The 15,770-nt window shown below is 37.6% G+C and overlaps 1 long non-coding RNA gene across 1 annotated transcript in view; it reads left to right on the top strand.

Moving 5' to 3' along the window:
- LOC103473981 (uncharacterized) overlaps window positions 1-3,792 on the top strand; it is a 15,551-nt gene extending 11,759 nt beyond the window's left edge. Inside the window, exons 3-6 of the long non-coding RNA XR_535099.2 lie at window positions 734-833; window positions 927-1,011; window positions 1,583-1,816; window positions 3,671-3,792. This is a non-coding gene — a long non-coding RNA (uncharacterized LOC103473981). The remainder of the gene's footprint in view (window positions 1-733; window positions 834-926; window positions 1,012-1,582; window positions 1,817-3,670) is intronic.
- Window positions 3,793-15,770: the final 11,978 nt, after the last annotated feature.

The raw sequence follows: 15,770 nt of genomic DNA, 5'->3' as shown, positions 1-15,770 counted from the left end.
TCTGTGTTGCCCTGCGACAGACTGGCGACCTGTCCAGGGTGACCCCACCTCTCGCCTGCAACGTTGACTGGAGATGGGCACCAGCAACCCTCCCAACCCCRCTAAGGGATATGGATGTAAAGAAAATGGATGGATGGAAAGCATAATGGCTTCTAAAAGTCTTCAGAACTGTTGAACATTTCCAGTTTTGTCATACTGCATAATTTCCTGTGGTAGAAAACCACAGCAACACCAGATCATTCTAGATCATCTGATCTCCACTGCAACACACARACTGTGGTCCAATCCCACACTGAGCAATGTAACATTAATGTTAAATGTCAAAGCCCCTAAATTAATGTGACCATTAATTATTAATTAAAACTTGCAAGTCCAGCTTTATTTAGAAGCAAATGCGTTTGATTCCGAATAACAGAGAAATCTGGTAAATACACAAGAATCAGTGCATTACTCTTGGAACTTACTGTTCTCTATAAGGCACATCCAGGCGTATGATTATACCCATAGGACATGTACTCTGAGGAGGAAAAAGAAACATACAAATTAAATTGGATTGACAGTTGCTATCTTGAATGAGGGGGAGGTCTTTCATGCTGCAATTACCTTTACTTTACTCAAGACCACAATCCAACTTTCAGCAGATCTTGCCCTCAATTAACCACAATGCATAATTTAAATCATGCTGCGTTCTTGGCTATAAAGGATTCTTTTCATTCTTTTTTTTTTCTTGCAGGAACAGTTGGAACGCGCGACRAACTTTGGAAGAGCAATAAATCCCGTGTGAATTTCTTAGTTTGAATACGGTGACCTTTTCTGACGCAGTCGACAATCAGGTAGCTACAGCACAGAATCCAGGCAATAAAGAGTTCCTGACTTGAAGCTGTTGGAAATTTTAAGGCTGTGTTTTTTTTTTTTCTCTTCCCCAGACTCTGTCCCTTCTCTTTTTAATCATGCTCTGTTTTCTTTCTCATCCTTCACCCTAACTACCCCTTCACCAGAGAATCCATCTCAGTGAGCTCAACACTTGCTCTATCTGACAAAACAGCAGTGGGTATGTGTTCGGCAAAAATGGGATCAATTAGAGTCTCTGAGATGCTACAACAGCTGTGGAACAGCAACATTCTTTAAGAGGTGTCCCCTAAAGCCTGGACACRACACATCTAAAACACACTGGGGGGAAAAAAAGCATTAAGCACCGGAGATATTGTGGYACCAATAAAGCCGCTTTCTCATTACGTCTTCGTGCACTGGCAGCTCTGATAAAGAGAAGCCCTGGCACTTGTTAACACTATCATCCTTGCTGCTTGACCACGCTCTTTGTATAAAAAAAGATGAAGTTGGTGCTAATGGTGAAAGAATCTATTCGATGCAGCTGTGTGGAATGGAAGATGCACGATGCTGTGCTTCCCGAGACGAGRCTGGAGACAACTACGATCCGGTCAGGGCTTGAAATGTSCTRCTCTATTTAATCAACCAACACCGAGGGGGGACAAAAAAGCTGTACCTGGATTTGAATGTTCAATATCTCGAGTGAATTATGTAGTTGGAAAAATGTTTACTCACTGTTCATTTATTCTTACAGATTGACATCAAATCTGAGTGGATTTTTTCCTCCATCTCTTTTTACTGAAGTTTTACGGAAGACAACTTGCAAAAATTCACAGGCTGCTTAAAATTGGACAACAGCGGATTGGAAAGAAGCTACGATGTGTGGTGACGGATGTGGCACATTTTTCTGATATGCCTCTCTACAAACCACGTTATAGTTCATCAGTTTCTTTTCTTTTGCAAATGAAAGTTTACTGTGCACCACAAAGTAAGTTATTCACATTCCTTGACAAAATCTTTTCAAAATAATAATAAAAAAATAAAAAATTGCATGAAATGGTTTGCGCAGCATTTCTAATAATCTCTTTCTACAATATTCCCTGCAGAGTTACTAGACCCTTACCTTTGCTGTGAAAGATACTGATTTATGTCTCCTGTTGAGCTTTTAGCGCATCTCTACCTGAGCTACAGTTTAACAGTTTCTGACAGCTGGAGAATTTAACAAATGATGTTATTTGTTAAACATAATCTGAACATTCAATAATTGTATGGTTGTTATTATGAGATACATATAGGAATATGAAAAATCGAAATTTTTATTAAAATAATCATTTGACTTTTGCCAGRGATGTGACCACATAACTTATGATTAATTACATGACCCCAACTTGTGCAACAATCTACATCAGCAAAGGGAATATTTTTTCCATATTTTTTTGAAAAAGTAAATCCGGTAATTTGGAGAAGACATGCCCACAGGCATCCAACCTGCTTTTGGTCCTTGRATGTGCGAATAAACCAGGTCTTAAAATGGCAAAGAAAATACCACATGTTGTGTGGACAAATTACTGCTTTTGCTTTTGTTGTTGGGAGAAAAAAAAATATATTTAACTTTTAAATAAATCAAAGAAATGCGACTCATTAAAGAGGGAAAATATTATTAAAGGGACAGTAAACTTAATTAGAGATTCTCTTTTTTTTCATGCATTATCTAAAAGTATGAAGGAACTCAAAACAATTTATTTTGGAGTTAGCGTGTGTTCCTTTGGGCTGCGATTCGACGCCTGACTTAGTTTCAACACTTATTTCTCCTGTGTACCGTCCTTCCCTGSATGCCCAGATTGGTCATTTCTGCAGCCCCCTGCCTGTCTGGTTTTTGGCAGAGAAATGCTGTCCGTTTCTTTGTCTTGCCTGTGGTTCCATCCGTCTCCACCAGGACTCCCATAGCTTTTTTTTCCCTTCTCTTTGGTGATTTTTTCCTCTCTTCTCAGTTTCCGTTTCTGCATTATTACAGTTCATTCTTTCGTGGTCAAACTTGTCGAGAGGAATTTATTTGTTTTAGATAACGCTGAAACCAAAGGAAGGCAGCTGCAGAATGCTACCAGCTGATTTGAAAATAACCTGTTTTTTTTTTTTTTTTAAAGATGAAGCTGCCACACTAAAAGAAAATGTTCAGTAATTGACAGTTACCCGTTAACTATATTTCTTGTAGCATACTGTGCCTCGCAAAAGCTTCCATGTGTAGTTTTTCAAATTTCATGTCATCAAAACTGTACACAGTTATTTGCATAAAACTAAATTCTCGTCCACTACTCTTAAATTCACTGCCATTCTATGTGACAGACCAAGTCAAAGTGAAAAATTGTGAAGCTGAAGGAAAATGGTTTTCTAAATTTTAGTAGAAATAATCTGAAAGTTTGGCTTTCTGTTCAYGGTTATCATTATCTTTAAATGAACACCCGCTCCAATCTCAAGTCATTTAGAAACAGATTTTTATGGAGGTAAGGTTTTCTGAGCAAACGACTAATAGTTTATCTGTTGACAAACGGATGGAGCTGTGGATCGCTGCTGTTGCCCAYAGTTACCAGCGGCCCTGTGGATGCTTGAATTGAACAGTGCTGTGTGAAATGATCAAAGCATAGAAAKTTGTTTTATAGCCGACACCTGAAGTAAATGTCTGTATATTTTATCTGTCCCGTCGGCTGTGTTCTTTGGTTTCCAACATGTCGTTTGTGCGCCAGTGTTCTCTAAGAAACCTCTAAGGTGTTAACAGAGCAGCTGTCTTCATACTTAGATTAAATTACATTCTGACAAGTTACAAAATGTTATTCCCTCTTCACAGGTTTTCACTGAACCGAGTTTAAAAATCACCCAAAATCTCATACAAATACACCGAAGCATGTGATTGTAATGGAAAAAGAAAAAAGGTGTGAATATTCCTCCAAGGCAGCGCAATGCCACCATCATGTTRGCATCATATCTCCTGTAAGTATTTATGTTTTTTCTGAGCTTCATTTGAAGCAGACAAAATATATATTTGTCAATGCACAGGACTTTAATATACTTATTTTTTTGTTTTTTGTTCTCAAATCTGAAGGTAAACATTTCTCAGAGTAAAATAAATGTGTTCAGATTTAATGTGAAGTCCAACAACCCGCTCCAAGAATGAACAGCTGTGCCTGATACTCTATTAAGCCCAGAGATTGCTTGTGCAAAAAGTGTGAAGAAATATGTTGAAAAGTCYATTACACCGGTATTTTTCAAACTTATCAAAATGGCAGGAAATGATTGAATATTAGTCTGTTCAAGTGAGTCTTTTTGTTCAGCCATGTGTGCTGGTGTACGGCTTTGTYCGAGTTATTAGCTTTTTAATACTGTGCATAAATCCATTTACAGTCTTAGCGTTGAGGGCTCGCGTTCTGTTTTGTGGCCGAGCAATTCCATGCAGTTCACCACGGTYGGGCATGCAGAGTGTGATGTGTGGGAGAAACACAGGTAACAATGTGGAGAATAGAAATTCTCTGCGCCTGTATTTGCAGAAGTGGGAGACTTTGCTTAATGCACTGGAAATGTTTGTGTACCGATATWACATTCTGCAAATGATGCRTCTCTCACACAAACAATAGATTCGTATGAGTCCTGAAACTGACAGTGGATTCCCATTTGTATGATCTCAATGTAACCTTAAAATAGCCAGATTTTATGAGGCTCAGTGTGTCACAAAGCGCTCAAGTTTAGAAAACTAAAATATACTAGTCTACCTCATTTAAGTGTTTAGTAATAAGTACACGACACACTTGAGTGTTTTAACATTTTATTGCTTTTGCAAATCAATCATGGGCAACAATGTTTTTTTTGACAACAGAATTTACAAAAATAGCTAATGCCAAAGCGAAATCTAATTTCTACAAAACAGTGGCTAAATTAAATACATATATGCAACATAAAATAAGTGACCATTCAGGTCAGAATTTGCAACTCTGGCTGCAAAAACACCATAAAATCTGTGTGGATGGGTTTCAATCAGACTTGCACATTTTCACAATATTACTCCATTCTTTCTTGCATATTTGAAGCTCTGTCTACTTGAATTTATAGGATTGAGGCTGGACTTTGACTGGGCCATCCAGAACATCCACCTTAATGGTCTCAGTTGTCACCAAAACCTTTTTAGGATGTTTCGCATCAATTAGATCTGGCCTTGAAATAACAGGATTTTAGAAATGGACAGCTCTGTCATGGTGATGTTAGAGTGACAGTCTTGGTCTGCCTTGATTCCTCAGGATGACTGCCATTAAGGAYGGGACCATGAATTCTGCTCTATAGCAGATAACTTTGAAGGAAAATGTTGGGCCATGAAGTTGTATCTTTAAGCTCAATCACACTGAGTGTCATACAACAAAACACTGATCCAACCACGTCTTAATGGGTCAGAAAACAAGATTCAACCATTATAATCTAATAACGTTGTCTGCTTTGAAGCACAGCAGGCGACACATGACCAGCTCACCATGATAGAAGGTACCATGAATTCTACCCTGAGACTGTCAGTCAAAAAAAAAAAAAAAAGTCAGAACCGGATTCTGCAGCATGACAATAACACAAACATATCAGTAAATCCACCACTTGAAGATTGTGAAATGAAAAGTCAGTTTTAAAAGTCAGAACCCAGATCTCCATGTATGCTCAGGATGAGGGATTGCTTTAAAGTCAACGACTGAACACAAGCGATTTCCTGCTGCACGTTTGTCCAGGAGGAGTGAAAGCTGTGAGTCAGTGACCCAACGCAACCTGATGGGTTTCCTTAGATAGAACTTTTTAATACTTTAAATAATTTACTAAGCTGACTGCAATGTTTAATAGCTAGGATCAATTGGAATATATGTGTGAATGAATTAAAATCATAATTTATTTTGGTAAAATGACTTGAGACAACATTTGTTGTAAATTGGAGCTATATAAATAATCTGAACTGGATTTAATCTTGGATTTATTATGTTGATGTGTGTTAACTTGAAAGGCTCAGTACTTGAAATGAGCTCCTCAAACATCTCACTGTTGGAAGAGAGAAGTAGGTCAAACTTTCCTCAGAGAAATGACAGACGGATAGACAGTTGCAAAAAGATTAAGTTGCCTATCCCCTAATGACTTGCCATTGGTGAATAGTGTGTCCCAACTTTCTCCTGATCCAATAAGGATGCTTATTTATATTTTTCGATTGGCAAGTAAATCAACGGTCTTTTGTGTTCCCCTTTAACTGCATCGCTTTATTTTCCTGGAATGATCATGTGATCACTTCTTTTGAAAGTAGTGAATTCCAAAGCAATAAATGTTTTCTGCTTGTATTCTAACTAAATATTAAACTTTTATTCTAAATTGAAATAATTTTTTTATGGTTTTCATGGACAACTAGACACATTTCAGGCCCTTTTTTTGTGCAGAATTTACTTGAATATTCTCACAGCCTATTTGGTTGATTTAAAAAAAAGTCCACTCCCACTTAGTTGTTAAATTAAAGATGGTTTTGCCATTTTTTGACTCTGTGTCACTAACAGAGAGAGAGAGAGAAAAAAAAAAGTATCTTTGATCTGGCTTAGCATGCTTAAGTCCCAATGAGGGATTCCACATCTTGTATATTTGTGTATACTGTTTTTCAGAAGACAGCTCATTAATGAAACTTTTAACTAACACTTTAATATTTTTAGCAAAAAAAAAAAATAGAAGCATTTCCCCGTTTTTTTTTCCACACACACCGTTTGACTCTCTAAAAACATCTGGACATACATTTTCCAGCTTAGTGCTGAGACATTTCACAGATGACAGTCTGACTTCAGGAGCTAATCAAGGAATTAACTAGATGTGAGTTTTGCTGCTCTTACATCATTGAGCATCAAACATTTTGCTTAACAGACCTTATTTACACTGTCACAAGCTTCCTTTTACTCTTCACACATTAACAATTCCTACAAATTAACAACATTTAAAAAATATTTCTCGACTCAGTTGTCTTGATGCCTGAAGCTGAAGGAAATGTGTGTAACTGGCCAGATAATTTCAGTCTCCTGATTAATAGTCATTAAGCTGTGCTCATGTTTTCAAGATCTGCCTGAAATGCTTCTGTGTTTTTACAGAGTTAAATCTACTAAGTAGAGGATGTTGGAAATGCTATTTATTTCACACATAGTAGACCCGACGGTTCGAATAAGAGTCACTACAACAAAACCATAAAACAAGAAAACAAATATGTTTTATAAGGATTTGGTTCTTGGCTGTCTTGTCAGAAGATTTAAACAATCCCAAGACATTGCTTCCATCTGCTGATTTTGAACATCATAATGCAAAAAAAAAAAAAAAAATGTAATGGGTAAAAAAAAATCTCCCACTTCAGTCTGCCTTCTTTGATGATTCATTTCCCTTTAAAGTTTTCCTGCGTATTTTTGTTTTCCACAAGTTTATTTCACTGAACCGCAAGGCAAATCACTGGATACCAGATATACAATTTCTTGCCTTGTCTGTTATGACAATTGTGAATATAAAACTTACAAAACACGTTTGATTATTCTTTCTTATTTCCTGTTTCAATTGCTTTGTGTTTATTTTTTAAATCCAGTGTTCATGTAAACAGAAAACAGGAAGAAAAGGAGAAAAAAAAGAAAGGAGGAGACGTGGGGCAAAAAAATTAAATGAGGAAAGAGCAACGAGAAGGAAGAACAAAGAAAAAACAAGAAAACTCCCAGAAGTCTGTTTCAGAAAGAGAGAATAAACAAACTGAGAAACTTGCTGTGGTTTAAAACATATTTGGCATAATTTTGACACTTTTGGCTAAATTACGCCAAAATGACGGCTTTGCATCATTAAAACCTTTGTAGAACAAACATGCTTCAACTGATTCAGTCCTCCTCTATTGAAGTTATAGTCAAGAAGTAGATTTTAAAAAGGTTTTAGTGCTTTGCATTACAGTTAAACTCCTTTTTTTTCTTTAATCACTAATAAATCATGCATGTAAACAGCTGAACAATGCTGACTCTAGAAAACATTACCTGTACACACGTTTTCATTTAGATCTGAAAACTGTGGATCTATTCATTTTGTTGTATATTTTTAACATACTTCTCCAACCCCCCAGGTTAAAAAAAATGTTTCACTTTTGAATTCATTCACAGGAAAAATAAAATAAAAAAGGCATGATATTCTAATAAAGAATATCATAAATACACTCACCCTCAGGTGCAAGTCTTAGTACTCAGACACCCATTGGGAGCTCAGACCTGAACTGCAGGTTCTTGTGTTGAGAAGATACAGATGAGGGGGCTTGTAGTGCCTCCTGGGTGCTTCCCAATAGAGGTATTTCAGGCATTTTTACCTGGGGGAAAAAGCCTCAGAGCGAAAACGGAACAAGCTGGTAGGGATTACATTCACTGTCTGGGTTTGGGTATGGTCTGGGATTTCCCAGTGGAAAACAGAACAAAGCTGGAGAAAAAGGACAGCTCACTTTCATAATGCACAAGACCCAGATATAAAGAAAAAGTTAGTTAGAACTAATATACTGAACTTTAAGCGAGAACTATGGATAAAAATGTCAAGATGTTAGACTTTCATTAACTTCTTCTGATGCGTTCTAAAACTGACCTTTTACCTTCTTGAATAGTTCCAGTTTGCAAATCAGTTGCGTTGATTAGRATTTCTGCTCCTCAGATTTCTCAACGCTACAGATTTAAATAGTTGTAAATTCACTGAAGTCAGCAGAGGGTTAAAAAATGATCTACATAGTCTGTAAAATACCCATGTAATTGTTCAGATTAATAATTTAGTGGTGTTAAAAGTTCAAAAAGTGTACTTTACTCACCATGCCCTTTTGACCTCTTAGTACTGATCATTATCTAGTTCAGTTTGAAGTCCACATCCCGGTGGAATGAGAAGCTGCGTTGTAAGAAGAAAATCTTCCCCATAAACGAAAACCCTTCAAGTTTGACTCAAACATGTGGGTTACCACTTCGTCAAAGAAGCCTTTCGGAGGAAAGTTTTATAGTCCAATTAAGAAAAGAAAAAGCCTTTACAGTCACATGAGTTTTTTAAGGGACAGCAGAGAAATTTAGTTTTGATTTCCTGTGTAGTTAAATGATGATTATATGCATAAGTGGTGTATGATTAAGGACATTTCTCAATTTCTCAAAATTGAAAATCCATCCACACAGCAAAAAGCCCAATGTTAATTTAACTCTGAAGAGTGTGGACTATATAAACAATGAAAAAGTGTTAATATCAACTTTGTGGGAGTTAACAACATAATTCCCAGTGTTGATTTATATAGTCCACACTCTTCAGAGTTAAATTAACACTGGGCTTTTTGCTGTGCAATTTCAATGCAGTGTGGACCTCTAGACTCTAGAGCACTGTTGTGTTCTTAAATATTTGTTTCAATCAATTCAAAGCAGTTTTTGTCTGTGTAACGCCAAATTACATCAATGTATACGTTTTAAGAAATACTCACTGAATGCAGAGACAGCTACTTATCAATATTTTACCAGTTTGTTTTATCAATGCATTTTGCCAGAACTAGAACTCTGAGGACATCCGTGATCTTGCAATGGCACCAAAATGAAAATGAGTTTGACACCTGGGCTCTCTGAGACGGCATTCCTTGTCCCTACAGCCTGCTCACAATGATTCAATCAGTAAGGTGGGCCGCTCCATCTACTCTTTGTCTCAAAGAGAGGAAATTAAGGATCTGACCATCTTATTCACAAGTAATTGTTAGGACGGAGTGGAAGACATATAGACTGATATGAGCCACTTCTGCAGTAATTCTGCTATAGATATGGTCCGTTGCACCGAAGAAAGAGCTGTGTCGAAAAGCGTGGCTCTCAATTTAACGGTCAATTCTCATTATGACCATCATGTAGGATCCTGAACTATAAAATAGGACAAAAAAAAAGTGACCCACACATACTGTCTAAAATGAGCTTCCTCCGCAGAGGGACTGGCCTCACACTTAGACATCAGGTTTTATATAATAACATAGAAATGCCTTTTGATCCCCCCAGAATGAACTGGACATTTTCTTTGTAGAGTGGGGTGTCTGGCTAACTTTTAACCCCATTACACCAAGAAGTGAAAGGCAATGGAAGAACGATGAATGCATGTTTGGAATTTATGTCAAACTCAAATGCAGCTACATGCAGTCCAAACTAGTTCAAGTGTAATAAAGTACCATCAAATTCAATCATTATATTTAAATGCTTACAAAAGTTGTCCTTTAATTAATCCAAAATGCAACTGGCAATAGAGTAGTTTTACGGGTTTGTTTGTGGTAGCATTATGTTGCAGTTTACATAATGTTACCATTATTAGTGTTAGCTTGATTAACTACCAAGCTAACACAAGATGTGTTAGCTAACACTAAATGTGTTAACACTAAATGTGTTAGCTTTTAGCTGAGGCTAAAACCTCTGAACTAATGGACAAATATAAATGTTTCTTTTGTTTCAAGACACATTTCTGGTAAACTGTTTTTTTTTTCGACTCACCATTGTTTGTCCCTTTTAGATGCTACAGCCTGTGCAGATGTATGGGAGGGGCTGACCCAGCATTTCCTGCTTAAATACCTGTGTGATGTCACTGATTACATCACTTGGTTCTACCAAATGGAGGGTTTTCGTTGCTATTAAGTTTTTTGCCAACCACCAATAAAACTAAGAAGAAGAGGGTTTTCGTTATTGTATTTCCTTTTGAGTTGCCCTGTATTAACTAATTAATTTTGCCAGGCATTTAGTTATGTAGAAAAGTTTGCAAACTAGATTAATGATCTTCTTTCTGTTTCTCTGTTTAGTTTTTGTTGTTTGGTTTGACCTGCTCTGTTTCGGTATGGTCTAATGAAGTGCAGGTGTGTTGCCAGTAAGACTTCAAATGCTCGCGATGGATGTCAGAGTACAAAAAATGCTAATTAATAAAATTCACCGGAAGACCCTGGAGCTGGCGGCTGATGCTGTTTTTTGGTCGACTGCTTTGACCGTTTGACTTCCCCGCCTCAGAAATGGTTTGATAAACAATGAACAATGTCTTCTGTTAAAAGCAAGCTGGTCATTTGCAACGCTGCCAAGTGGAATAAAAAAAATAAATAAATCTTTGCAGGTGCTGTGGATGTGATGTAACAACAAAAACACCATGACAGTGATGATCAAAGTCTTAATTGTTAATGTCAAGCTCATAATGTTAAAGTCCTCTGAGCGACAACAGATGACTGTAATGGATTACACTTCAGTAATTGTGTTTGAATATTCATGATCCTTGTGCGTGTGAGAGCAGGTGTTGTATGATGACTGACAAAATAGCAAAAGTAGTAAATGTATTGGCTTTCCTCAATCATTATTCTATTCATTAACGTAAGTGATCCTTTGCTAATGATGTTTATAATTTGCTTAAGCAGATTTATTCTGGACTAAGGAGACCTATTCTTTAATTTAATTATCGTGTCAAGGAACTGCTTCTTGAGATAATTTCCAAAGTACACGCACACGGGAACTTGGTTCAGTTTTCTCTGCTGCGCAGCTTTCTGATTTATCTGCCTCCCAATAGCCGGGTATTTGGGCAGCGTTCTGGTGCCTCTGGGAGGTATATCTCTTTCTCATCGCCCAACCTTTGTGTGTTGACCTCCCATGGGCCGATCATTCTGGCTGAGACTGTTGTGGCAGCCATTGCAAACAACACTTATCACCTATCCTATCACGTACACTATAGTTGATGGTTCGGCCATTGAGGGATTTTTATCATAAGTGGTGTCACAGCTGTATGCTCCTGGAGCAGATATGTGAAGGACTCCTTATTTTTTCTGGGTGCAGATAACAGCATAGGTCCTTTTGAAGGTGTATAAAAAAAATCTGACAATACATTATTCAGGTTGAGCATTATAACCGGTTAGAGAAACTCTGAGGACCTCATTTTGTCCTCTAAGTTGATGTTTTTAGGCAAGAAAAATAGAAAAGTTTAAAGAAATACTATTTACCAAACCAAATGAAGACTATTCAGTGTTAGTTAAAAGAAAATTAAAAACTATATCTCACACTAACACATGAAAACTAGGAGGAAACAATACAATAGAATCACATTCAAAGCTTTGGAAAACAAGAAGTCATGGGTTATTCATCAAAAGCTCATTCACACTTTGATCATCTCATAAAAAGTAAAGTATAACTTATGACAACATGCTGCAATTATTTTATGCAAATTGTTAGAAGTATTTTTTAACATATCCTGTTTTTTTTTGTTGTTTTAAAACTGAGTAACGGCGATTCAGTTAAAGGTAACATTTCTTTTCTGCTGTAAAGATGTTTTTCTGATCATGGTACTTGTTACTTTTCTGATTTTATAGGGAATGTAAAATGTCTTTAAAAGATTTATTTATTGTACTCAAATTAATGAAAGCAATTCACTTTCCCGGATTTTGTTTTAAAGCTCAAAAACATGTCAGTTTTTATGCACTTGTACACTAACACACTTAGCTTTATGATGCTTTTTTCATAGTAAATAAGTTTAAACATTATAACACAAAATAACACATCCATCGGATTCTTCCTGACCTCCTGCTGCATGTCAATCCAGTAAAAAAAAACAAAAAAAAACAAGCCATTTACTCACGTCTCAGCAGAGACTCCCCCTCAGAGCTCACACTACTCTATCTAATTGCAAACCAGAATGGATTCCAGGTCAGAGGAAGAGCATGGAAAGAAGAAACTAATGGAACTGAGCTGTATCATAAAAGATAGACAATGGGCACCAGATGAACTCTTATGTCTACACGTGCCCGCAGTGCGCGGCTGCCGCTCCGTTAAAGCTGTCGGAAACGGTTTGAGACAGTTGACGAATTTGTAACCTTTGATGTCTAAAGTCAGGACAAATTTGCATGAAAGGTTTTTGTTGAATTTAAATTTATGTAAATGCAGCGCTGGCTACCGCTCATTTCTAGAAAGCAAGCCGGAAAGAAAAACAAAAGATGCTGGAGCCATGGAGAGGCAGAGCCGGGGGTTCCGGTGTCAGTACCATCAAATCAAACACTGAGACTGGTTCAAGTGTAGATAGGTGGCATGTCTGTGTGACACGTATGACTCCACGGGTTTGAGCAGATGAGATAAAGAATGGGTCATATACCTGTGACAGAGCACAAGTAAATGTGAGAAAAGTCATATGGGGGGAGAGAGACCTGCATGTGAATTAATATCCCCTATCCTTCCGTCTTATTTCCATGTGTATTAGTTTGTTGTGACAGGATGATGATGTTCTACAGGGCAGTCTGCTTTCCAAACCCAGAGGAAAAAGCCTGCCTGACAAAGACCATCTGGCACCTCATCATTATTCAGAGCAACCCCCAGACCCAAAGGACAGAGGCCTGCCTGTCATGTATCACTGAGGGATATGAAATCCAAAATAAAACACTGTTACATATAGTTTCACAAATGAGAACAACAACACGACATTTGTACAAGACAACTTATAAAAAAAAAAAATGTAAACAAGGAAATTAGAAATCCATAAATGAGGTAAAGATGATTTGGTTGGGATCTTGAGTTGTTTGAGTTGGTTTTAGGGTTCTGTTCATTTCTGCCTTCCTTAGTTCGTTTTCTTTGATTAGATCAGCCGTGTTTCTGTTTTACTGTATTTTCCGCACTATAAGGCACCTGAAAACCTTCAATTTCCTCAAAAGCCCAGAGTGCGCCGTATAATCCGGTGTGCCTTATAAATGGACCATTATTGAGCCACAACAGGTCTAGCAACTACGATAAGCAGACGCCGACTTCATTTTCGCACGTAGAAGAAGAAGTGCGCGGTGCWTGCTGGGATAGTTGTCAGAACAAACGCTGGTTTGTTAATAAAGTTTGATAATACATATAAAGCCGGGGGGCGGAGGGGCGGGGGAAGAGAGACAGAGACTACGGCAGCGAGTTTTTCTCTGGGATTCCTGTTTTTGGCTCCGGCTCCCGGTGTTCCCTGTGGTTTTTGTAAGTTTTCTCATCATTTTTGCATTAAAACATTCGTCACCTTCAAGCTGCCACTGCCTCTCTGCACTTGGGTCCTCCATCAACCAACCTATGACATGACAAATTTCAAGACAAAGCCAAGCAGATCCAAGGCAAGCATGATGAATGAATAGAGTTACTCCACAACATACACAGAATTGCATTAGAATTCACTTTATCGAATTTGATAAAGCAGACATCACTGTTTGAAAGGATGATGAAACTTCCTTCTTGTTTTATTAAGAAATAATTAGATTTGTATGGTTAAGACATAAATATGTAAACATTTAAATCATGCTGGTGTTTTACTCCTACCAATATTTTAACTACCAATTCACAATTGCGGCAATTGATTCTGCACATTTATGTGTTCTCGCAGAAAACGAGAAGCCAATTTTTTATTTGCTGTTTAGATCTATATCTAAGGTGCATTATCATTTTGAGGGGGAAAATAATGATCACTTACATTCTCTAAAGAGTTTTAGAGTTGTTGTTTTTTTTCCATCATTATCCGGCATTAACCAAAAAACTGGATAACGGCAGAAGAACCTAAAATTATGCTATGAATAGGAACATTACATGTTAAAAGTTGTCGTCTTAATGTGGCTTTTGGATTGGCATGAAGAAGACCTGGCATGTGTTTTTGATAACTGGATTAGATATTCAAGCTGATTGAAACCAATCTGTTCCATTAGAGCAGCTGCTGGAAAAGAGGTTGCAAGTGAGAGATTAAAGCACAATCAATGGCCTCCTTCCTGTGTCCTTTTTACAGAGACAGGTTAATGGTGTTCCGAGCGAKACTAGCATTAGTCCCCTCATTAAAGACTGACCCACACTGATTTATCTGGACTGTGAGTGAGGTTGACGAGGCAGCAAGATTCAGAAAGAGATTAATGACTTGGTCAATAATGTTTTGAACTGCAGGTGAATCTGGGCCAAACCTCCTAGAGTTTGGATCGAAATATTTTGAACCTTCTTTATCTGTGCCTCTTTGTTTTGATCTACATTGTTGCTGGAAATACAATTATATCTCAATTACATGGATTATCAGCCGAAACGTTGGTGTTGTTCAGTGAATCAATTTAGGAATAATAGAAGTTCATTACACATCTACAGATATATTTGTTATGTATTGGAGCTAATAAGAAAATTCCAACTTCTAAGAAAGTTAGAATTTTAGAAAAGACCAAGGAAATCTCCACCAAGGTTCTGTATCATGATGTACTGCGATAATTAAGCTGAGGTAGACAATTATCTGGATTTTGGACAGGACAACACAGTGGACAACAAAACCAGTAAAGACCCCTGCATAAGACTTTTAGCAACTTTCTGTTCCTCTCCACTCTTCCTACATAAACATCTCTGGTTCAGGAGTGGTTTGAAGCAAGGGATGCAGCCAATGTGCTCCATGCTCTTGAATGTGTGTGGTGGCTCCTGAACCTCTGACTGAACTGAACCCCACAAGCTCTTGAACGCATCTTGCTTCACATTTCTCTCCAGGATGCATTTATGAAATGAGATTTATTTCAGTTGCTTTTCTGACAGTTCTTCTTTTCACTCATTAATTTGCCTGGATGTTTTCTGTGAAAAGTCCCTTTCTTTAGCAATGGCCTTTTGTGGCTTACACTCCTTTTAAAGGGTTTTGATAAACGTCTACAGCAGTGTTTCTCAACCTTTTTCGGGCCAGCGCCCCCCTAGCCTTTATACAGGTCCCTCAACCCCCCCCCACAAAGAAGAATTTGTAGGCTACTTTGCACTGACAATTATTTTATTATTAATGTTACTATCATTWTTGTAGATKTTTTGAATCGGCGCACCGATTATGTTTTCCCGGACACTTCAGCGCGCCTTACGCTCCTTCACCTCGCGCACATAACGGGGTAAATGTAGCGAGTTTTGCCCTAAACGTATCGGCGTCTGGAGGAGAGAGGG

The sequence above is a fragment of the Poecilia reticulata genome, linkage group LG12, assembly GCF_000633615.1.
Source record: "Poecilia reticulata strain Guanapo linkage group LG12, Guppy_female_1.0+MT, whole genome shotgun sequence".
Taxonomy (NCBI): domain Eukaryota; kingdom Metazoa; phylum Chordata; class Actinopteri; order Cyprinodontiformes; family Poeciliidae; genus Poecilia; species Poecilia reticulata.
Note: the sequence above shows the minus strand (reverse complement) of the source record. Positions and strands in the feature narration are given on the sequence as shown.